The sequence below is a fragment of the Semicossyphus pulcher genome, unplaced genomic scaffold, assembly GCF_022749685.1.
Source record: "Semicossyphus pulcher isolate SPU_LCO1_2020_fin unplaced genomic scaffold, fSemPul1.0.p SCAF_21, whole genome shotgun sequence".
Lineage (NCBI taxonomy): Eukaryota > Metazoa > Chordata > Actinopteri > Labriformes > Labridae > Semicossyphus > Semicossyphus pulcher.
Genome location: NW_027211695.1, coordinates 21,875,240 through 21,880,756, shown reverse-complemented (window position 1 = coordinate 21,880,756; position 5,517 = coordinate 21,875,240). Strand labels below are relative to the sequence as shown.

The following is a 5,517-nucleotide window of genomic DNA, read 5'->3' as shown; positions in this document are numbered from 1 at the left end:
TAAAGGTTATAAAGCTGGCCTCCTCCATGTTAACAGATGGGACATGGGTCAAACTATAAAATTAAAATTCACGTCAAATAAATGTTGTCAAGCTTTGTTTCTGTCATTATAATTGGTTGTTATCATGCTAATTTATTTCCAAGTGTTAATTTTTCTGAGAAGTAAAGTTTTAATTAGTCAATGCTATAAAAAGGGGTATAAAATAATGATCACAGCTCTGTTGAGAAATGCAGCTCCTGTGGTGCTGTGTTCATCGCGTGCGCATACGCCATCTAATGTACTTTAATTCTATAACACAGCAACAATATTCATTAAAAATGATGTTGTATAGTTTGAAACTGTTTCGGAGAGCTGTTGATTCTACTGTATGATAATTTGGATGTAGTTTTAGGTGCTGTTGAACTGTTTTGTGTACATAATAGGCCTGCAACTGAGTGTATAACGATGTAATGTGGATTTAAGATAACACCAGATAACACATTTTTGTTGATGCAATTAAAGAGCTTGTTATTTTGCAATGGATGTGGTTAACATTTCTATTATTCCAATCTCGTTAAAATGCTTCTTCAATAACACAATATGATTTTTAAGCCACACATTTAAACAAAAACATTTTTTTCCCCCCTGCAGATTAGTACAGCACAACTTTTGAAAGGGTAGGCTTCTCCCCTCTTCAGTCAAGTGGCCTCGCTTGTTGTGGCCTGTAATACAAAAAAACACAAGACTCACTAAAAACACAGACTCTATTGTAAAATGTCCTAAGTCAAGGCTTACTTGCTTAGTGTATCCAGGAGCCTTCGAGATCTCCTACAAGATCCAAGGGCTCCTTCAGTAAATGTATGTCAACTTGTTGTGATGAAGCTTAATAAGGTCACAAGATAACACACAAGCAATTCCCTATCACTGAAGAAGGCCTTGGATTTAAGCTTAAAGCACAGGGAATAGCTGCATAAGTGAACCTTAAGACATCTGCTTCCAGTTAAGAATACATCTCAAGACATTTAACACTATCATAGAAGTAGGTAGCTGTTCACACTAGTCTTATTTACTACTATACCAGTCTATAATTAGGAAAAAATGGTTGAATAATAAAAAACATAAACTTTTGAAGTACAAGATTGGAGTGCTGTTGGATTACCTAATGACCTCTTTACTCAGGCCGCATTACTGGATGAATTAGGTTGATTTTAGGGTGCTTTCACACCTGACAGCTTTGGTCCGGACTTTCGGACTTTACTCGGAAAGTCCGGTTCATTTACACAGGTGAGAACATGCATTCCAACTCTGGTGTGGACCAAACAACCGGACCATGGTCCGCTAGAAAAGACGGGTCTCGGTCTGTGTCCAAACAAACCATGGTCTGATTCGATTCAGGTGAGAACATAAACGGACTTAAAGTAGGACTTAATACAGGAAGCAAACCAAAAAACTTTGCATTGTGTGTTAAGTGATACTATTGGTCTGCTGGTGAAAGCTGCCATGTGAACACAAACCAAACTGTAGGCAAAATGCAACATTGTAACAATTTGGTCTTTGAGTCAGAACAAACAAACGGACATTAGGTGTGAAAGCAGCCTTAATTGACTTGTCTTATAATACGTGCTGAATCAATTACACCAAGATTTGTTTCAAATGTTTTCATAGTTGATTTTTGCAATTTGAAGACATCCTGTCAGGCTTTAGGAAATTGCGAAGCATATTTTTTTAACCCTACAGTAGTTTGAATAGTTTGTGTTCCTCAGAAGCGAAAGCTGTGACACTGGGAGCTGATGATGACTTAGTTAGTTAAATTATGACGAAGTTGTAGGTGGCGGCCAGAAATACTTTTCAGTCTTACCTTCTTTACAGTGGAATAGGTAACTTCCTCCATTGGAGAAATTGGGTTGTTAGCTGCTGTGGGATTCAGGGTCGTCGTGGAACTTGATAATCCTGCTTCTGCTGTGAAAATGAGAATATTTTTTGTTACATTTTAAGACATAAGACATGTAATCATTTGCAAGCAAGACTTTAAAGCGATTATTGCAATGTCATGTTTTTTCTAAATATTTTAGGCATCAGGACAATGCCACACACATAAATGCCTTTAGAATAACAATTTGATATGGAAATATAAATGGTTATTTCAACACCTTTTAACATCAAAAAGTACTCAATCTTGAATAAGTGACCTGATGCCGAGCTTGCTTCCAAATGCTCTCAGAATCTTCATTTATGGCAATGCGCTTGCTATAATATATATATATTCTGAATACATTTTGTATTAATTTTAAGGCACATTAAATTATTGAAATAATTTGGAGTAGAAATCACTTGTTTAATAGGGATTTACTTAGTCACTTGAGGGACACAGATAAGGATTGATAATAATAAACATAAAAGTGCCTGAGATTTACAGTGTTATTGGACAAATCGGGTCTCAATTAAAAACCTTTTTGTCCCTGCTTCCACTTAAATGTAGGGAAATTGTAAGGAAACAATAAACAAAAAGATGGGGGAACACGGAAATAATGGCATACGGAGAACCCAATGAAATACTAATGGGTTTTTTCCATAGAATCTAGGCAAGGCAAGTTTATATATAAAGCACCATTCATACATAGAGCATTTTGCAGTGCTTTTCACAATTAAAAACAGAGCATTAAGAAAATTAAGAGCATTAAAGAAATATGACAAGCAAAAATAAGACATTAAAATAGAAAATATTTTAAGGGCAGGTTCACACCAGCCTTGTTTAGTCCGATTGAACCGAACCCTGGAGTGCATGTCCCCTCGGTGCAGTGTTTAGGTTGGTGTGAACGCCGAAATCGAACTCTATGCGGACCAAACAACTGCTAGAGAAGACGGGTCTCAGTCTGTTTCCAAACAAACCGCGGTCCGGTTTGATTCAGATGTGAACATAAACAGACTTAAAGTAGGACCAAATACATTACATACATACAAAGTAGAACAAAAAAACTGCGCATTGTGTGTTGTTAACTGATGCTTACAATGGCAGAGACAGACAAGCAGCCAGGCAACAGGATGAGTAGAGGACTGACGCGTGGGGGCGACGAAGAAATAAAATATTTGGGCTGACCAAACAATTTTACAAATGCTAGGGGAAATGCACAAAAACACGGAGGTATTCAAACTGTTAAGGGAAAAACTAAAGAGAGAGTGGAACTGATCGAACTGTGGAACAATGTCAGTTAAAAGTAAAGAAAAACAAAACTCTGAAAATAAAACAGATTGATTGTTGATTGATTGTGTTGAGTGTGATTGATGAGTGTGCTCTCTCTCTCTCTGTTTACTTCAGGGAGTTTACCCACGTAGAAATTCTGACCAATCAGAGAGCAGTTTCCTCGTGCTTCAAAACTTTCGGTCCGCTGGTAAAAGCTGCTTTTTTGAAAACAAACCAAACTCAACATTTTAACAATTTGATATTTGGTCTTTGATTTGGACCAAACAAACGGACTTTAGGTGTGAATGCGCCCCAAGATATTTGATCAGGTCCTAGACCCTGAAGTCCCAGACTCCTTTATTTCTCAAAACATTTAATGTTGTAAGAATTACTCAATGATAATGTCCCAGACTCGTACAACAGTGTTAGAAATTTTTAAAAAGGAAAAGTTAATCTAAATAGGAATGGGGGTTAAAACTTTGACATCATCCATCGGCTTTTGGACTACCATCGTGAATTTCAGGTTTGACATTGTGGCTGATTCCATGTGTTTATATTTAGACGAGTTATAGAAGTTATACAGTCTATGCACAGGGCGACTCCACAACAGTTTTTTTATATAGCTTACAACATTTTCCCACAGAAAGAAATAATATTTTTGCTTGTAGCTGACCAGAGCTGTGGCTCAGTGGTAGAGTCGGTCATCTTTAAATCGGAAGGTCGGAGGTCCGATCCCCAGCTCCCTCAGGCTACATGTCGAAGTGTCCTTGGGCAAGACACTGAACCCCAAATTGCTCGTTGGCTATGCCACCGGGTATGAATGTGATAACTGATTGACAGTTGGGCACTTTACGTAGCAGCCTCTGCCATCAGTGTATGAATGTGTGTGTGAACCGGTGAATGTGATGTGTAGTGTAAAAGCAGCTTTGAGTGGTTGCAAAGACTAGAAAAACGCTTTATAAGTACAGTCCATTTAAAAACTTGTGACTGTTATATAATTGATCCCAGTTGTCATGAAAAGCCAATTAAGCTATAGAGATCAAAACCATTTTTGTCCAACACATTTATTTTTTGTGTTAAATTGACAATCCAACATCAATTGGCCAAATGCATGGAAAATATACTCACTATGTTGGCAAGCTTGTGGAGTCTTACCAAAGGTCAGAGCTGAATAAGCAAGTTGAAATGAGAACTCATCCTCATCTAAAGGGGAAATATCAACAATAAGAAAGATGCAAATACACAGATAAACTTAAAGAGCAAATTAACAACACTCATGCTGATGGGAACAAAAGGTCACACACCAACTTACCTTTTTAGTTTTTTTAGTGGTTTTCTACTTTTGTTTGTCTTGATACAGAGGCGTAAACCATCTGCAGTGTCTTGAACAAAACCACACGTACATATCGGGCTGAGAGGATTTAAAAATAATTCACAGTCCTGTCGTGTAGCACGTCTCAACATTTTCTTGCAGCTAAACCTCAACTGAAACTTACAAAACCGTAATGTCAAGCCACTAGTATCTTTTTTAAAATCTTATACTGAATTTTTTTTATAATAGTTATTTACTTTTGAAAAAGTAAATATCACTTTGTGTCCTCAAAATTTGGCAAATACATCTGCCACTAAATTCACCAATAATTAAGGTATAGTTTTTGATGTCATTGATACGACATTAGACAAAAGAAAATATATATAGAACATAGAAAGTTAAGTAAACCTTAACGACAACTACATGTGTCACACCATTTGGATCGTCTGCAGCAGATATATACAGTGTGTGCATATATACGTATGTGTATATATATGCTGCAGACGTACTATACATACTACGGGTGTGTGTGTGTATTTATGCAGTTTTATACTCACCCATTTTATTGTCCACAACTGAGTTTGATGCTGCTTCTGGTGTCTTTGAGGAAACTTATAAATAAAAAGCAGAAATATTGAAATGGACAGGAACCAAGGAACAGAAGAAGAATTTAATGTAAAGCCTATCTTAATACCACAGTAGAATATTATTAACCCAAATGTAACCAAAACCTTTCAGGCTAAGGATTTGTATAATAGAAGAAACGGAGCATGTGACCAAAGCAAATGTATGTATGGAGGAGCTGGGAGCACGAACTGAAAGATTAGGGATTTTGAAGCCCTATTTCTGGTTTCAGCCCACTACAGTGGTGATCATGCTATGGGTTCGAAAGCCCTCCTGACACAGGGACACAGGGAGTATAGAGTGGAGTATAGGGTATTAAAGTACAGAATAGGAAACTTCTAACAGGGGTACTATTCATGAGCGTCTAACAAGTACCAATAATATATTTTAAAAAACAATGAAGCCCATTTTTGAGGGCTTA

General features: G+C 37.0%; 1 long non-coding RNA gene across 1 annotated transcript; it reads right to left on the bottom strand.

Annotated features, from left to right (window-relative positions):
- Nucleotides 1-271: 271 nt before the first annotated feature.
- LOC138600372 (uncharacterized) lies at nucleotides 272-4,366 on the bottom strand. Its single transcript, XR_011308749.1, has 3 exons — nucleotides 4,289-4,366; nucleotides 1,838-1,938; nucleotides 272-701 (listed from the first exon to the last, which is right to left on the bottom strand). It is a non-coding gene; the product is annotated as an uncharacterized lncRNA (long non-coding RNA).
- Nucleotides 4,367-5,517: the final 1,151 nt, after the last annotated feature.